We start from the raw sequence: 20,598 nt of genomic DNA, 5'->3' as shown, positions 1-20,598 counted from the left end.
ATTGAGTTCCCATCTGCCATTTCTAGCTGGAAATTCTGGAAATTTTAGCTTGTCCCAAGTCATCTGCAAAACAGATTGGGGGAATTCTGTGCTTTGGGGTTCAATGCACATACATAGTGGATAGTACACTTTGATATAGAAGTACAAAGTTCTAAAATAGCAGAATTATGTTGCTGGTTATATTTAGCCCATTTCTGCTCTGTAACTGTTTTTGTGCATAATGTTGTTTAGAATACGCACATTTGATAAGTTTCAGATTAAAATAAGAATTCAATGACTCTCATCCTAGTCCTGCTATTTTTTTTCCTATTAGTTTTGTCTGATAGCTGCCTTGTACAAGCTGCCACTGAATCTGATCAACCATGGTACTCATATCATTAGACAGAAATAGATAATATAATCTCAGGGCAAAGACAAAAATAAAATAACTACAGTACAAGTGGGAAGTTTTCCATGGTGCAAATCATAATAGAGGAACTTCTTAATTTGTCTGCTGATTAATATCAAAAAGCATTAATGTCAACAGAGGTCACTGAACTATATCACTATGAAACCATATGAAGGAGATATGAAGGATACTGAACATTGCATGCACAATGCAGATAGAAAATTATTCCCTTCACAGTCTGAAGCTAGGTTGTCAGTGAAAATCTCTGTAGAATATTAGCAGTGTGACAGCCAACATTGCAGCACATTTTCTGTTTCTCATACGCAATAAAAGACAACACAATGCAGGTTTTCCATTTGGGAAATAATATTCCATTCACATTTTTGACATCTAAGATAGTAGCAATCTCTACCTAGTCTAATAGGTACTTGCTTTTCCTCTTTTTCCTCCCTTAAAAAATAATGTGATGGTTCTGGGAAAAAGACTGGTAGTTAAACAAAAATTAAACTCGGCCTAAATCTTCTATCATAATGGAAAAAAATTACAACAACCAGGAAAAACTGCCATATAATAACAGTCCACTGCAATGTATGGTGTAGTGAGATTCTTTTGAAAATTGTTCAGAAGCTTCAGATAATTTATAACATAATTATTAGGCTTTTTCTGGTGTCAGTAAGTGAAATTTACTGATTAAATTCATCATGGAAAAATTCTGCATGGTCACAAACAGGTGACATAGATTCTATGGCAAACAGGCAAGCAAGCAAACAAGCAATTCTCTATCATAGCTGGTTATATTTAGTAATTGTCTAAACTGGTTATCATTCTTAATCAGCTTTGTGGCTTTGACCCATCAACCTAATTTTCAGGTTTCTCCTCATCAGCTAGTGACAAGATCCTGGCACAAATAGAATTGTCAAGTTCTAAAAAGGAGATTTATTGTAGAAATAAAACTGGTATAGAAGAATCCCACGAACAGTTTTATATCAAATGTGCACTCTATTTTTAGTGAAATCAAATCCTATTAACTGACATGATTGCACATGATTCTCCTAGCCATTTTCTTTAATAGGATATTGACGTGTCCTTCATCCAGGGAGAAGGGACAGTTTCTACTTGACTCCTGTTTTGGTAACAGATTGTTGGCTTGGGATTGGCACTCAAATTAATCCAATGTTACCCGGCATGTCAGCACATGCACCAAGGCCTGCATTCACCATTGTCAGAGGTGAGGAAAGTGACAATTGAGCAGAAGCATCTTTTCAACAATGATGCCTATGTTGCAGAGGTGGTATTCAGCAGGTTCTTACCAGTTCTGGAGAACCGGTAGTGGAAATTTGCAGTAGTTCAGAGAACTGGCAAATTTACCACCTCTGACTGGAGATTTTACAGTATCGTTGCCCTGCCATTCCCACCAAGCCACACCCACAGAACCAGTAGTAAAAAAATTTGAACCCCACCACTGAAGAGTCATATATACTGTATATTTGTACTGTATATATTTTTATACTGTATAAAAAATATCTGTATCCAGGAGAGAATCTTGAAGTTGAATTCAGCTTGCGGTGAGGTTATGGATGCATCTATGCATAGTCATACCTCAGTACTGGTCTTTTTTGAAACTCATCGCATTTGGTACTTGACACATTTTGAGGTGAATGTTTTGTCCTTGTACTTGTGGTATGTTTGATACTGGTGCAAAATCTAGAACTTGTCAGTGTCGACTGCCTTGTGACTTGCTACCCTTTCCAGCCAAAACAAAGGGTGACATGTTAATCATATGGTTTGTTTGGAACTCATCATTTTTAGTATTTATCATGACTCCCAGAACCAATGTGTACTGAGGTACTGCTGTAGTTCAGAACAACAATATGGAAGTAGTTTATCATTGCCTTCACTCCTTCCTATAGCCTTCTAATTCCTTGGTAGCCTCTATGGTTTTGTATAGCTTTCAGCTCCACATAAACATGGCCAAGTGGTACCTTTTCTTCTGAAGGAAATTAACTTTTTTAGAACACCATGTTAGCATTGCAAAAGAAATGGAGGAGTAGGGCAGGACCTTGGGCAATATGTTAGGGGCCAAGATAATGGACATACCAATGCATTGAGGCCTTTCCCTTTCTATAGTTCTTGCCCCCACTGTGGATAATTCTGCAGTAAGATAATATATACATATATGAAATAAATAAAAGAATGAATATAAATATAAGAAACAAGCTAAAATGAGTGATTGTCAAAGAAAGTTTAGAGGGAATGTCATTGATTTGAGAACACATCAAAGTAAAAGGAGTTGTTATTTAAATATTCCCATCTATAAATATCACCTCTTTATATTGTGGTTCGCTGCTATCTGATAGTTTCAGCTATAAAGATGACATCCACCTCTATTTTTCCACTTAAATTTTACATGACTATCCAGTAATTTACCTATTTCAATATATACCTAAATATCACCGAGGTAGCCACTCTTGCTAAAAATAATTAAAAACTTGGTGGCTAGTTGTGCTGAGATCATATAATGTCATCCCTCTATTAAAATTCTTCAGATCCAGTTGAATATTCAGTTACTATGATGTCAATATGATTAATGCAACTTAACAAAATTACATTTCTGTAGTTAATATACTCCCCGGCATCACAAGTGCGTGTTGTGTTTGCCAGGAAGATGTGGATATTAGTTATCCTTTGAGATTAATAGGATTACTTCATTAAATAGGAATTCTTATTTAACATACATTTTCTGTTTAACAACAAAGCACCTGTTAGGAGTCACCATTATATTGTATTCCTACATTAATGCAGAATAAGTAGCTAACAACTTGCAGTCCACATACAGTATACCTGTTGGCCACAAAAAATGAACCCTATAGAAATTGAGAAGAGGGGGATTTTTATTCTCCCCTCAAGTCAATAAATGAGCATTATGATGCTGGTAAACCAATGAAATTGAGCAGGGTTATTATGAATAAGAAAGATAAGACTTTCTCTGTTAGATAAATCAGCAGTCCCCAACCTTTCCACCTTGGCAGACTGACCTAGTGCGGATGGGGGCATATGAGTGGCAGGCACATGCGCACAGTTGCATTGGTCTGAGAAGTGTGTGTGCGCACCCTCCCTTCGCACAAATGGAGCTTTGCACATGAGCGGAGAGCTTCAGCTCGCATGGAAGTTCCACTCATGTGAAGTTCCGCTTGCGTGAGGGTGGGCACTTTAATATTTGTTCTAACTATACATAAGAAATAGTAGAACTTCATCTTCTTGATGCTAGTATATCTTTTATTCTTGTCTCTTGATAAATATATCTTTTCTTTTATGTACACTGAGGGCATATGCACTAAGGCAAATTCCTTGTGTGTCCAACCACACTTGGCCAAAAAAGAATTCTATTCTATTCTATTCTATTCTATTCTATTCTATTCTATTCTATTCTATTCTATTCATTACTGAACTAGTATACATCCTAGAATAAATGTTTTATTAAACTTAGTAATAATGAACAGGATCTTGAAATTGCTACTATTGAAAGAGCATTCCTAGGGCAAAGAAAAACAGATTTCTCCTGTCCACACTCCATATGTATTATAAAATGGGCTAAAATTTTGGACATAGCAGTGGGGAAAGGATTAGCATTTACATTATGTTATTTAATCAAAAAGAGAATGTTTATGAAGTAATTTACCATTGATATATGAAGTGTCTAGAATGTCTAAAGAGACTTTAAAGTTGTCTTGAAAGTATGGACAACATGAAGGGTCACTTTATCATGCTTGGTGAAATGGTAAAAAACTGGAAAATATTAAAAAAGCTAGAAAATATTGGGTTCAAATACATATAACAATACAAAGAATTTTAAAAACTAAGATTAAACTGAAGATATTTTTTATATGTGATCTACATGCAAAAATGGAAAGACTTGAAATATTCACAGTGGAGGAATGATTGGTAAACCTGGTCGATCTTGCAGAGATGGCAAAATTAACTTGTTATCTTAGAGAAATATCAACTTTTATATTTATTAATTACTGGAAATCCCTTACGGACTTTTATATAAACTGATGATTTATGGATGTGATGGTTAGAAACTGTAGCTTGTGGAAAGAAAGAAATTTATGTGTGCGTGAGAGAGACAGGGGGAGAGGGAGGGGAAGAGAGAGACAGAGATAGAGAGAGAAATATATAATTGTATCTCCAAAACAAAATGATTACTCCTACCTTTTCTATACAAACTCAAGGAGCTCCAATGAACCTGAAATATTACTTTTTGTTGCAGGTTATAGCATTACATTTTTAGTTCTTACATTACAAAAAATCCTATAATTTTAAACTGATTTTATTGGTAACCTGTATTGGTGTGTTATTGTGCCAATTACCAATCAGAAGATTGGCATATACATGATATAAAATAAAGAACTGAACTAAAATAATGGCAAAGGATACAGGAAAAAAAATCTTAATTCTGGAAGGAAAGCATTCATATTCGATCAAAGGTTTAGGATTATAAAACAATGATTAATGCAGAAATCGTTGAAGAAATTTATTGATTCAGGAATTGTTTTACTTAAACTCATTGTCTTGTGTTTATTTGTTTGTGACTCAAAAAATGTAGTCTCTACATTGACTACTGCACTGATTGTATCAAAAGTAAGTCACACAACCCACAACTCCACATCCAACCCTACCTCATCCAACCCACCATCACTCAAAACTAGGCATGCATGCCCCTAACTACCTCAATTCCAACTACAACTGGCCTTAAATGCAAGCTACTCAATGCAAGAAGCCTTGTGGATAAAATACCTGAATTTCTCCTCGTACTAAATATGGCTAAATTCGACATCATATTTGTCTGTGAAACATGGCTCAATGCATCTCTCCCTGACTCCATTACCACAGTAAGAGACTATCATGTTTACCGATCAGCTCATGAAATCCATAGAGGAGGTGGTGTTGCTATCTTCTATAAAAAGTCCTTACATCTGAAAAACATCCAAGTTACCCAGGAGCTTGCTCTTCCTGAGACCATCATCTGTGAACTGTCCTTAAATATCACATTTAGATTCTTACTATGTCACAGAGCCCCTGATTATGACATCGAACATGTAAACAAGTTAAATTCATTACTAACATGGGCAACATCCTGCCCACACACTTTTATCTTTCTTGGTGACTTCAATCTACCTCACATTAACTGGATCTTAAACGAATGTCAAACTGAAGCCATACATGCAACCTTCTACAATGCTGTAACAAACCTGGGCCTGGAACAACTAGTAACGAACAATACTAGACTTAACAACTGCCTCGATCTCATCTTCTGCAATAGTTTGAATTCAATTTACGGAATACAAATTAAAGAATCCTTTTCCAAAAGTGACTATAGCATGATTGACTTTTGTCTCAACATATGTCCACACAAAAATTAACACAACAATGTGATCCCCAATTATAACTTCAAAAAGGCAACTATGATTTTTATAGACAACGATCTCTCATCCCTTGATTGGCAATTTCTATTCACTGGATTCAATAATGTTGAAGACCATTATAACATATTTTTACTTGAAGTCAAAAGAGTCATCAAACTATATGTACCAATAACAACTCCCAAAACCAGAAAAAACAAATTACCCATAACAGTAAGGAAGCTTCAATCCAAAAAGAGATCACTTTGGTGGAAAAACAAATCTGGTCACGTTGCCAACTTCAAAAGCCAATACAAAAATTTATGCCACCAGATAAAGACTGAATGCATTAAACAAGAGGAAAACCTTCTATGCACCAATTCCACCCACGCCTTCTACAATTTTGTAAACAACAAACTAAAAGACTCAAGGTCCATCCCACCCCTGAAAGAACCTAATGGTAAAGACTGCAACAATAACATTATTAAAGCCAACCTCTTTAACACATTCTTTGTTTCAATATTTGTAAAAAGCAGTGGATCGTGCCCAGTATTTCCTAGTTGAACCACAGACAACTACAATGATCTAATACGTATCGATTTTTCAGAAGACAATGTTGAAAAAGCACTTCACAATCTAAAACCATCTCTGTCTATTGGACCAGATGGAATATGTGCCTACTTCTTAAAAAAGCTATTCACTGCCATAGCCGAACCTCTAAGCATAATCTTCAAAAAATCTTTCAGGACCAGCTCCTTGCCAAAACTATGGTCACAAGCCACAGTCATCCCCATATTCAAAAAGGGAGACCCCAGCCTAATTGAAAATTACAGACCAATCTCTTTATGCTGCATCACCTATAAAGTCATGGAATCAATTATTCACCAATCCATTATCCTCCACTTAGAGACAAACAACCTACTCTCTAATAAACAATCTGGTTTCAGAAAAAATCTATCCTGCAATCTGCAACTCTTACACTGCAAAAACATATGGACTACACAACTCGATCAGGGCAAAACAATAGACCTAATCTACATTCTATAAAGCCTTTGATTCAATGGTACACAACAAACTACTACTAAAACTAAAATCTTATGGTATCTCTGGAAACCTGCATAACTGGATAGAACCATTCCTGTCAAACAGACAACAAATGGTCAAAGTTGGGAGCATCCTATCAAATTCTGTACCTGTCAACAGTGGTGTTCCCCAAGGCAGTGTTTTAGGACCAACTCTCTTCATATTCTACATAAATGACCTCTGTAATCATATCAAGATGACCTCTGTGATGACATCTGTGATCATATCTTCGCTGACAATGTAAAGTTATTCAACACCACTGACAATACTGCTACCCTTCAAAAAGACCTTGACTATGTATCAGAATGGTCAAACAAATGGCAACTTCAAATCTCAACAAATAAATGCTCTGTCTTACATATTGGCAAAAAAAAAATCAGAAAATAAAATACAGGCTGAATAGTCAAGACCTTGTTGATGATCCAAACTCTGACAAAGATCTTGGAGTATTCATCTCTAATGATCTAAGTGCTAGAGCCCACTGTAACTACATAGCCAAAAAGACATTAAGAGTTGTTAACCTAACCTTACATAGCTTTTTCTCTGGTAATATTACACTACTAACTAGAGCATACAAAACATTTGCTAGACCAATACTCTAACACAGCTCATCAGTCTGGAACCCACATTACGTATCTGATATTAACACAGTTGAGAAAGTCCAGAAATATTTCACAAAAAGAGTTCTCCACTCCTCTACTCATTGCAGAATACCTTATGTCACCAGACTTGAAATTCTAGACCTAGAAAACCTAGAACTATGCCGCCTTCGGTCCGATCTAAGTATAGTATATAAAATCATACATTGCAATGTCCTACCTGTCAATGATTACTTCAGCTTCTAGCATAACAATACAAGAGCACACAATAGATACAAACTCAAGGTTAATCACACCAAACTTGATTTCAGGAAATACGACTTCAGCAACCGAGTGGTCAATGTCTGGAATGCTCTACCTGACTCTGTGGTTTCTTCCCCAAACCCCAAAAACTTTAACCTTAGATTTTCAACTATTGATCTCACCCCTTTCTTAAGAGGCCTGTAGGGGGCGTGCATAAGTGCACCAATGTGCCTACCATCCCTGTCCTATTGTTTCTTTTGTTTTTCTTATATGTATCCATGTGTTCATAACTATGTTTTTACTTATACCTATTACCTTGTAAGCAATTGACAAACCAAATAAAATAAAAATAAAATAGATTTGAAGGCAAGCATGAGCAGCAGTCCTGATACTAATCTGGATATAGTTTATTATTATACGTTGAAGTATAATAATAATAGTATATTAAAAGAAGAACTTTGCTCTGAACCATGGAGTCTGAGTATTTCTTTCTTGGATTTTGAAAGGAGCACATACCGACATTATTCCGAAAGTCCCCATCAGCCCACCCGGAGAAAACACAAATTTTTCTTCCGAGGGGGTTTTCACATCATGTCATCTCCAGCCAGCGAGGAGGATGAGCAGGAGCTGTGGGGGCAGCAAATGCTGTTACCAGAGATGCCAGCCACCGATTTGTTAGCTGACCTTACACTGGAAGAAACTCCAACCGAGATGCCCAGATGGTCGTTAGGAGTTGGATGGAAAAATCAGGAAGACCCCCCTCCTGGAATCACTGTAAGTCGAAGAGGTGCGAGGGAACGGCTGTGGCAGGGGGAGGAGATGGAATGCAGGCTGGATCAAGCCGGGAAAAGCTTTAAGGATGCTTCTGAGAGACCCGGCAGGGCTCCAACATATGAGGGGAAGAGAGAGCGAGTTCAGCCTGGGGAAGTCGGGCTGCCACCACCCCCTGGCCCATCCCACGCCGGCGCAACCACCAGCTCCCGTCTGGGGAGCCCCAGCAGCGGGGTAATGCCTGGAAGACGCCACCTGCCCTCCTTAGATGTGAAGTTTGGAGGAAATCCCAAGGACTTGGGGTTTTTCCTGGTGCAGGTTGGAAGCTATATGGCAGAATATGAAAGGAGTTCACCTCTGAAGCAGCCAAAGTAAGATGTGTTACCAGAACCCTGGAGGGGATGGCAGCTGATTGGGTGGTGACTCTGTATAATGATAACTCCCCCAACTGCGAAGCCTTGATGTTTTTATGACTGCCTTGAGGAGGAGGTTTGAAGACCCTCTGGCAGAGAGAAGGGCCAGGATCAGGATGAAAACCATAACTCAAGGGGGAAGATCAGTTGCTGACTACACCCAAGAGTTCAGACAGCTGGCATATTGCATTCGAGGCTGGTCCCAGGAAGCTCTAATAGAAGCCTACAAAGATGGCCTAAATGAAGAGGTATACCACATGTGCATCTCCAGAAGGGATCCCCATGACTTGCAGTTGTGGTACCTGTTAGCGGAAGAGGTGGAAATAGATCTGGCCCGAAGTAGACGCAGAGGAGGCTCCGCATGGAGCACCATGCTCCCTCCTCGGCTCCGAGAGATCCCTAAGCCCCGGAAGGGAGGGGTGATGACAAGGGCCAAATCCACTGCCTGTTTCCGTTGTGGGAAGGAAGGCCACCCGAATTGCGGATTGTCGAGTCAAACCAGATCCAAAAAAGGACAGGGCCCTGGAAGGAAGCCCGAATCCTCCCCAACCAGGCCTCGCGAAACCGGGCTAACAATTGGGGAGGTTGTAGAAGTCACTCCCCCCCAGCGGAAAAGAGCTGGGACCCCCGACTCCTCCCGGCGAGAGTGAGACCGACTCGGAAGATGACGTCTCGGTAAGTCCTAACCGGGCCCCCTTACCATTCCAATTAAATTAAGGGTGCCCACCTCGGGTACTGAGGGGGAAATGCTGGCCTTATTGGACTCGGGGTGCACGAGGTGCCTAATTAGCATGAAAGTAGTTAAAGGCATGGGCATTGGACTGAGAAATTTGAAACGCCCATATCCTTTTACCAATTAGATGGGTCTGAAGCGGGGGGTTGCCCTGCACGGTTTATAACGGAGCCCTTAGAGATGACCATGGAACCCACAGCGAGACCTTGTGCTTTATTGTGGCTCCCGGGATGGAACACTCCCTAATCTTGGGATTGCCCTGGCTTCGGAAATGGAATCCCCAAGTAAACTGGAGAAAGGGATGGATACGGATTCGTACTGACCAACCTCCAGGAAGGGAGAGCAAACCCCCTTAAACCGGGGAGAATCCCATCCCAAGCCCCAAACCCCTGCTGAGACAGCTTCCACAGGGCGAGCATAGAAGGGAGGAGAAAATCCCGAAAGAGTACTGGGACCTAAGAGAAGTTTTTAGCGAAGAGGCCTCCGATGAGCTCCCTCCCCATCGGTCAACCGATTGCAGCATTGAATTTCTACCGGGGTGACACTACCAAACCAAAGATGTATTCGATGACCCCAAAGGAGTTAGAGGAATTGAGATCGTTTATCGACAAGAATTTGAAACGAGGGTTCATTCAACCTGCCAGACCTCGAGTGGCGGCCCCTGTGATGTTCAGCGAGAAGAAAGATGGCTCCAAGCGCTTGGTGGTGGACTACCGAAATTTGAACGCGGTATCCGTGGAAAATGTGTTACCCCCTCCCTCTAATGAAGGACATGTTGGCTCACCTGGCCAAGGGGAAGATCTTCACGAAACTGGACTTGAGGGAGGCCTATTACCGAATCCGAATTAAAGAGGGAGACGAGTGGAAAACTGCATTCAATTGCCCAATAGGTTGCTTCCAATTCAATGTTCTCCCGTTTGGCCTACAGGGGGCACCAGCTGTCTTCATGCAATTGATCAACCAAGTGCTCCACGAACATTTATACAAGGGGGTTTTGGTCTACCTTGACGATATCCTTATCTACTCGGAGACCAGAGACCAACATGTGAAACTGGTAAGGTCCGTGCTGCACAAATTGCGCGCTGCCAAATTGTACGCCAAATTGTCCAAATGTGAGTTCCATCAAGAAAAGATTGACTACCTGGGATATCGTATCTCACCCGAGGGTCTTGAGATGGACCCGGAGAAGGTACGAGCCGTATTGGAGTGGGCCCCACCAAGAACCCAAAAACAACTTCAAAGTTTCCTTGGATTTGCTAACTTTTACCGGCAATTCATCCCATGTTTTGCTAAAATAGCCATGCCTATCACCAACCTCCTAAAAACAAAGGGAGAAGCGAAGCCAAAGCCTAGCCAGCCGTTGAATTGGTCTATGGAGTGCCAAGCCGCTTTTGAGAAGCTAAAAGACTATTTGCTGCCGAGCCAGTGCTAAAGCATCCGGACATGGATGTCCCCTTCGTGATCCAAGCTGATGCAAGTGATGTAGCGGTAGGAGCGGTCTTACTTCAATTAAACGAGAAGGGGACACTACAACCGTGTGCCTACACATCCCGTAAATTAACTGACACTGAACGAGATGGGCTGTCTGGGAGAAAGAAGCTTTTGCAGTCTGCTGGGCTCTAATGACCTGGAGGCATTTTCTGGAAGGCGCGAGGTACCCATTTGAGGTTTGGACTGATCATAAAAACCTGGAGGCCTTAAAAACGCCTCGGAAACTATCTCCTAAGCAAGTTAGGTGGGCCCAGTACTTCAAGCGATTCAATTTCTTTCTGAAGTACATCCCAGGAGGAAAGAATTTTATGGCGGATGCTTTATCTAGGATGCCACAATACAACAGTGTTCGAAAAGAAGTGATAAGTCCGATTGTGCCCACCACACAGCTGGCAGCACCAGTAGTCACCAGGGCGCAAAAGAAGAAACAAGAGGCAGATCTGTCCAATGATTTAATCGAACAATTTAAAGAAGCTTTGAAAACAGATGAATGGTTCCAGGCAAATGCAAATAACTGCACTGTTAGAGATGGGTTAGCCTGGATGGGAACGAAGCTGTATGTACCTAAAACATTGAGGAGCCAAGTATTACAACAAACTCATGATTCCAAGGCAGCGGGTCACTTTGGTTTCGTGAAGACCTTACACCTGGTGAAACGGCAGTTCTGGTGGCCCTCTTTGAAAAAAGACATTGAAACTTATGTAGCAAGCTGCCCAGTTTGCGCCTCAGCTAAGAGACCTCCCGGTAAGCCGCCAGGTCTGTTGCAGAATGTGGCCAGGCCAACTGCCCCTTGGAAGGAAATCTCTATGGACTTTATAGTAGATTTACCTGAGAGTGCTGGGCACACGGTGATCTGGGTGGTGACCGACTTGTTTTCCAAACAGGCACATTTCATACCTTGCACCAAGATTCCCTCGGCGAAGTCGTTAGCCAAACTGTTCATTATACACGTCTACAGACTGCATGGTGTTCCTGAACGTATAATATCAGATCGAGGAGTTCAATTTACCTCGAACTTCTGGAGGGAATTTTTGAAGTTAATAGGCTCCACCCAAGGGTTAAGCTCCGCCCACCACCCCCAAACTAATGGAGCCTGCAGTAGAGGACTAACGGGTGCTAGAGCAATATCTCCGATGTTACATAAATTATCAGCAAGACAACTGGGTGGACCTGCTACCTTTTGCCGAAGTAGCGTGATAACAACTCCGTTCACAGCAGCACTGGTTTTACCCCGTTCAAAGTGGCCACGGACAAGATTTTGTACCCATACCTGAACTTCCTCGCGAGAAACCCAATATCCAGTCATTGGATGACTGGATATCTCAACTACAACTCAATTGGCCAGTCGCTCGCAAAGCTCTGGACGAAGCGCATCAATCCCATAAGAAGTTTGCAGACAAGAAAAGAGCCCCACAACAGTCGTATCAAGTAGGCGACAAAGTATTCCTCTCAACCAAGTATCTGCAAACCACTCAGAGATCAAAGAAGTTAGGCCCTAAGTATGTGGGGCCTTTCCCTATTGAGCGAATTGTGAATCCCGTGACAGTTCAATTGACGCTACCAAAGACTCTTCGTCGCATTCATCCTGTTTTCCATGTCAGCCTGCTAAAACCCGAACACACCTGTACATTGAGACCGACCCAGACTGATCCCCCCGTCCCATTGTTGATTGAGGGTGAACAACATTTTGAAGTTAAAGAGATTTTGGACTCTCGGAAAAGGAGGGGTCGCCTACAATATCTTGTAGCCTGGAAACATTTTCCCCCCTCTCATGCTGAGTGGGTGAACGAAAAAGACGTTAGGGCTCCTGACCTGCTAAAGAAATTTTATACTAAGTATCCTGATAAACCATAAGAATGTATGCAATGCTTAACATATCTTTTTATTCTCTCTTACAGGGACTAATGTCCTTTTTCTAGGGGGGTCCGAATGTCAGCCTCAAGATCTCTTCGGGTACCCCAACTATTATCCTTTATTTCTCCCTTAGTATCTCTACTACTAGGCTTACTTCTTTCGGCTGTCATTAGCAACGGGGGAGGGGTAATTGTGGGGGGAAGAGAGCTGGAGGTGTTTTGCATTCTTTTACTGTGGGCAGAAGAAGGGGGGATTTCTTCTTTCCAATTTTCCATTTCTTTCCTAGCCTCTATCCTTTTGCGCAGCTGCGAGGTCTTATCAAAATATGTCAAGGTCAACGGACAGAGGCCTCATCACTACCTGAAGATACTCACATGATCATATTCGGAACTTTTAATTGGCAGAGACTTCTGGACTTTGGGGGGTGGGAACAATTCCATTTCTTTGTATGTGTGATCTGCGCGCCAAATTCTCACTTTCGGAATTCCATTTGTAGCTTCCTTTTCATCTTCCAGTAAAAGAAGAACTTTGCTCTGAACCATGGAGTCTGAGTATTTCTTTCTTGGATTTTGAAAGGAGCACATACCGACATATACACAGAAAAGGGCAGTAGGAAGGGTCTATAGAGTGCAGTTGAATAATGTATAATATAGATATAATTGTAACTTTTTAAATAAAAGTTGTACAATTTGGCCATAAAAATCAATTAAATTACTGTATTTAAATAGCTATAATTACCATACTTCAGAATGGATGCACTCCTGGTTTATTTTGTTCACTTGTATGAATAAAATTATATAGGATACTGAATTTAAGCAACAAACACTTCTACTCATTTATTTTCATTTTAACTCTTGTCAAAATAATACAGCAGAACCAAAATATCCAGATATCAGTATGGCCACACTGATTAAATTTTAATATCTGCCAATAAATTTGGTTTCTGCATCTTTAGATGAAAAATAAAGCAATGAATGTTTGTAGATTGAAACACAAATAAAATAACAGTAGCATTAGCACCTAGTTGGCTTAGTTCATGTTGGGAATTAAAACAGGCCAGGCGTTGTCAGATCTTGGATTTACACAGCCTTCTCATAAGGGGTAGACACGGATCTCAGCCTGCAGCTCTGTTGTCTTGTTAAGGAAAAAAATGGAGTGCAGTGGTTCAGAAAAGTTGCCTCAATACGCAATTCCAAATATATAATTTTATTGGATATAGAATTTTCGTATAAAGAGGTATAGATACAGTTGTGTCATTAACAATAAATCCTTTTCTACTCTTCCCAAAAGCAAATCTCATTAAGCTCAGTGGGACTTCTTGATAGGAAGCAGAACTTTCTGTCTTCCTCAATACCCAAAGTGGTAAAAGAAGAGGAGGAAGAGGAGTGTCATCATTCTGAGTAATGAACTCAGGGAATCAGGACTCTGACACTTTGCTCAGGTTCAAGAGGTTCTTTATTGAGTACATCATATCGGCACTTAGAAAGGTGAAGCTATCTCTAAATTATTCCTGCACTCAGGGATAGTTAAAAGAATAAGACCTCCCCGCCACCTTTTGTCCTTCAGGTGACATGGGCCAATCAGTCCAGGTAGGTTCCTGCTCAACTTCGACAAATATCCATTGAAATGACCTTGGTTCACATGCTGGCTGGGTGATGTTTTGACTAGCTGGCCGAGGCACCACATTCCTGAGTTCCCTCCCTCCCCCATGCTCTGCCCCCTGCCCCTTGAATGGCAACCAAGAAACGAAGCAGAAGTAAGCATAGATTCAGCTGACATCATTTTGCAGGTAGACAAGGCGGAGGAGGAGGAGAAGAGACTTCTTGATATAAAATTATATTGCAAATATCTTATGAGGTTGCAAATTCTATACATTAATACAGCAGCATGTACCATCTTTTATGGTAACTGCTACTCTGAATGTCTATGGAGATTCTTAGTCATCCAGGTCATGGCTGTCCCAAAGTGCTTTTTCAAGAGGCAACTGGACTTTCTTATTTTTCTTTGAAGACATTTCGCTTCCCATCCAGGAAGCTTCTTCAGTTCTGAGTTCCTCACCATCCAGTCAGAGCTGAAGAAACTTCTTAGATGAGAAGCGAAACATCTTCAGATAAAAACCAGAAAGTCCAGTTGCCTCTTGAAAAAGCATCTTTGGGACTGCTACTCTGAATATTATTTCAGTTAGTAACTGAATTAGAAGATATTACACTGTATTTTGAAAATAAAACAATATATACAGCACGTGTGATATACAGCCTGTGTGATTTTTAGTCATACTGTATCAAACCTGCTTGCACACTTAAAACAAAAATATGAACAATCAGTAGACTTTAAAATCTAACTCTGCATCAAGGTGTTCTTTTGACTTTGCATCTAACTCTGATCAGGACAGAGTTTTTAGCAGCTAGGTTGAAGGATAAAGAAATAGCAGTTGCTTCACTGATTGTTATCACTGTAGCATCTTATCAACATTCTCCTTTCTAATTTTCTGCTACAGGAAATGAAAGCTATGTGCTATGCAAAATTTGATAAACTTGCTCCAGGTTTGTTGTTGTTATTGTTTTTGTTGTTCCTGTAACTTTTTGCATTTCTGTGCTGTAAAAGACCTTGAAGATTTGATGGAACTTTTCACAGACAATAGCACTCATATCTGCTGGCAGATTGTTGTTCCTATTCGTGAAGATAGTGGGAGAAGGCCATTGTATTTGCTTGTTATGTTTGATGACCTGGGGTGTGGCACAAAAACAATACAGTCAAATAAGCAAGAAGAGTCCCTTTATTTTCTCCAACTTTGTCCCCAATGTCCAGGTTACCTTCTGCTGGAAAAAAAACTCTCCTAGGAACAGCCTTTAACTGTATTCAGTCCAAAACAAGTTACACACAAAATGTAACTTAAAATCCAAACAAACCAAACTGAAGTCATTAGCTTGATAGGGCAGGAGATGGAATTTTAGACTTGAAAGCATGGCAAAACCCACACAGTTGGGAAGACGCCAGGAACACGGATAAGCCACAATGATACAAGATAATTTCACATTTGCTCCCAACAGCTTGCTGCATGCAGCTTCCTTTTTAAAACACTGTGTTCCTAACTGCAGCTAAGGAAGGGAATCAGGGCCCTTTCCTCCTCTGTAAGCCACACAACTCATGTTGCTCTCTTCTCCGTTCCTCCCTGCGTGCCCTAGGATGAAGAGGGGTGGGCCTGGGTCTTCCTCTGAATTCTCCCTTGCTCTACTTCTCCCCTGCTTTGCCCAGCCGGATTTTGCCCTTCCCCAGTTTTTTCCACAGCCAACAGAGCCACACTCCCACTCCCTGTCAGCTGTTCAGCTTCCTCCTCTGAGTCAGATTCCGACAGGGGCATGACATCATGATTTATTGGAGCAATATGCATTTGTGCATTTTGAGAATGTGGACAGGATTCTTGAACTTGTTTGGACCACAACATCTCTTATATATCTAACTAGCTAGATCAAACTCAAGGCTCGTGGGCCAAATCTAGCCCATGGGCTACCCTGGAAACAGTGAAAGACCAGCCTGTAGTGCCTTTGCCTGAGAAAGCAAGCCTCCCAAGCTCTGTTTTCACTGGCAGAGGGTTTCAGGAGGCTGCCCAGCCGAAAATGGACCTTGGGAGCCTGTTTTAGCTGGCAGAATGCTCAGGCCACCACAGGTGCCCCAGACTTAAGTGATATCAAGCTGGCTATGCCCACCCTGGCCATGCCCACCCTGGCCCCCCAAGATCAAGCACAACCCTGATGTGGTCCTCAAAGAAATTGAGTTTGACACTCCTAACCAGGATTATGTGACAGAAGTATTACTCGATTATAGTCAATATAGTTTGATTATAAACCACCCAGTGTCAATATAGTTTGATGATAGTCACCTCAAAGCAAGTCACCTCGAAGCAAGATGCACGGCGAACAAATCTAATAAATAAATTATGAATGCCTCCTTTAATTGGAGTGTGGTGCCATTTCCTTGAAGAAACATTGATACACTATCTGTTGTGTATAGACTGTAGAGGAGCACAACGAAAGTATACTAAACACCAATTTAGTCTTGGAAGAGAGGAAACAGTAAGGAAGGAAATCAAGTTTATATCAATGGGGAGAGATAATTTCTACCAGGCTTTCTGTTAATATCCTTTACCACCATAAAATTGAGTTCCACTGATTCTTGTGGCATATGTTTGTTGACTTGCCCTCTTTGAAGGTTGACATCAAGTGACTGAAAGTCTGAGAAGCCAGCAGTTCTCCTCTTCAGTCTCAAAACCAGAGGAGTCCCTAACCAGGACTACATTTTAAATTTGTATTCAATAGCTGAAGCTGGAGATTGAGGGTTGCTAAGGAAGAGCCATCTGTTCCATAAGAGAATGAAAAGGCCACTTCACGTGCTTATCATCCCCAAATTCCAACACAAAATTATATAATTAGTATTTCTGCTTACTAGATCTCTTCATTAGCTGTCCAAAGTGTTATTTTCACACAGAGGAATTAAGAAACAAGGGTAGATTGTCACCCTGCCAGATGTCCAGGTGCTTGGTTTTGTCTATAAATCCTTAAGCAGTTTAGGCTCTGCCTTCCAGAAAGTGTAGCTTTTGCCATATGTTCTGAAAGCTTCATTGAGGGACCAGAACTGATGAGGTCTGCAAAGAGAACTCCCTTTCCTCAAAGTTCAGATTGTTCCCTCTCTGAGTGTCTTTAAGAAGAGGCTAAAAATGTACTTTGATATTGTAGTTTTCTTGCTTTTGAACTATGCTTCTAAGAACATGACTCAGGGATATTTTAAGTGTAAAATTATGCAGTGCTGCATTATTTGGAAATTGGTGTAGTTTATAGGGATTTTATGTTGAATAGTTGAGCTTTTTGTATATTTTTGCAATTGCTGCAATATCTTTTATTTATATTATTAACTGTTTTACTAGCAGGCTGGTTTACCAGGTATGAATGGATTATTAATTTGATAAATAAAATTCCCCATTTTTTTAAAAAAAGTATTATCATCATAATTTTTTAAAATTTTAAATCTACTTTTGTGATGAGATATACAGTAAAGGCCAGTAAAGATGTTTACAAGTTGTCCTCGACTTATGACAATTGAGCCCAAAATTTCTGTTGTTAAGTGAGACATTTGTTAAGTGAATTTTTCCCCATTTTACTATCTTTCTTGCCTCAGTTGTTAAGTGAATCACTGGGATTGATTAATAACCCGGTTGATAAGTGAATCTGGCTTCCCCATTGACTTTGCTTGTCAGAAGGTTGCAAAAGGTGATCACATGACTTTGGGACACAGCAAAGGTCACAACATGAACCAGTTACCAAGCATTTCATCACATAATCATGTGGATGCTGGAAAGGTTGAAAGTGTGAAAAATGGTCATAAGTCACTTTTTTCAGTGCTGTTGTAACTTTGGTCACTAAACAAACTGTTGTAAGCCAAGGACTATCTGCATTCAAAGATGAACAAACTCATACACAAATTGGCAATATCCTTTAGATAACCTGGCCAAAAATTATGTGCAATGTTAGGAATCATATATGATGATGCAGATGATTGTTATATGCATGTGTGCTGGCCACTCAGATTTGTCTGGCCAAGATAAGACAACCCTAGAGATTTACCGTATAAAATGCAAGACCCTTGTTGTTCAATAGGCATGATGCTACATCTACATATACCACGTCAGATGCAAAGTGGAGTCTGACGTCAGACTCCACTTATTGGTTTCAGCCACTGGCAGGAATATCGGAGATCCGTCAGTGGCTGGAGTATTGGACAGTGCAGACTATAAAAAGCCAACGCTGGCTGCAATTATTGCTTTTTGAATCCACTTGTAAATAAAAGAGTTCTCTACATTTCTGGGTCCGTTCCTTCCTTGCTACACCCATCTAACACTTGTAATGTGTTCTGAAAATCATACATCTATAAGCAATAGCACTTAGACTTGTATACCACTCCACAGTGCTTTACAGCCCGCTCTGAGTGGTTTGACTATGTCAGCATAATTTCCGCAACAATCTGAGTCCTCATTTACTTGGAAGAATGGAAGGCTGCATCAATCTTGAGCCGGTCAGAATTGAACTGCTTAACTATTGGCAACCGGTACTCAGCAGAAGTAGCCTGCAATACTACATTCTAACTACTCTGCCACTACGGCTTTTACATCCATAAGCATCCATAAGCAATTCCCTTAGTCTGCCACATTTTGCATTGTCGGTAATTTCTGTGACTGTCTTCAGGAGCAACACGAGAGCACTGCAGTCATTTAATCAGAATGTGACTAAGCTTGTGCCAATGCATTTCTTTCCTTCCTTCCTTCCTTCCTTCCTTCCTTCCTTCCTTCCTTCCTACCTTCCTACCTTCCTTCCTTCCTTCCTTCCTTCCTTCCTTTCTCTACTGTGGTCATTGGACCAGAAACAATTGTTATCTCCTTATAACTTTGTAGTGTCTAAGTTCCTAGATGTTATTTTAATGTATAGAATGTCTTTATGGTTCAATTTGGGGAGAACCCAAAGGTAATCTTTCTAAAAGGCACATGGACCAAGGAAATCTACCTTTGGGACAAGCCAAAATTGTCTTTTGGAAAGAGCACCAGGATGATTGAGAATTTGGAGAGGAAATTTGCTTGGAAAAGCCATGATTTTCATCAAGAAAGAGCCAGATGAGAAAGAGTTAAGCCACTCTTTATCCTCCTTCCCATTCACAGCTTGGTATTGCTGCTTTTGCTTTTTGTTTGGTTCCTTTCTTTGTTTTAAACAAGCATACGAGAAAGATACATTCACAAAGGTGTGCTAAATCAAATTTGGTCCTGAGGTTGATTTGCACCTAATTGAAGCTTGAGTCTTCCAACTAAGCCAACCATTTAAGCTTTTTATCTGCCTTGTCAGGTTGGTGACAGATGTCAACCAGTCACATGCTTACAATGCAGTCCAATCAACTAGATTGTTCATTAGGTTCTTGACATATACACATAAAGCAAGTTTCATTATGCAGTAATTCAGCTTTGAGCGGCTGCCAAATTTTAACAGTGGCAAAATCTGGCTCAAAACCTGCAGGTCAATTGTTATTATTCAATTATTGTTCCCAACTACCAGACATTGCATGCTAATTGAGGAGTGGTATGGTTTTCAATGACCATTCCTGCCTTTTTCAGTAAAGATACTTTTAGAAATTTTCAGCCAAGTGAGCTTTTTAAAAACTGAGCCAATTCCCATGATGCTACCTTTCTTTTTTACTATTTTTTTAACGTTCCCTTTTTCTATTTCGCTATTGTACTACCCTGAATTATTCTGCAAACTTGACTATCATATAAAGGTATCATAAAATTTGTTAACTGATCAGAATATTTATTTTCCTTAATGAATTTGATAAGCTGTATCCTCCCTACCATTTTGTACCAACCATTCTTCCTTCCTTTCCTGCTGTCACCATTTTGATAACAGTGTAAAGTTCCATTGAAACAATTTATTTACAAATAAATATAGCCAGGACATTACTCTAGTCCTGTGATGGTGAGCCTATGGCATGTGTGCTGGAAGTAGCACACAGAGTCACTTCTGCCGGCACACAAGAGGTCGCCCAGAAGGTATAGCGTAGGGGTGTGGCTTCCCATGATGAGGATGAG

Source organism: Pseudonaja textilis, chromosome 2 (genome assembly GCF_049901715.1).
Source record: "Pseudonaja textilis isolate UNSWEBS1 chromosome 2, rPseTex1.2, whole genome shotgun sequence".
Lineage (NCBI taxonomy): Eukaryota > Metazoa > Chordata > Lepidosauria > Squamata > Elapidae > Pseudonaja > Pseudonaja textilis.
This window is presented reverse-complemented; position numbering follows the sequence as displayed.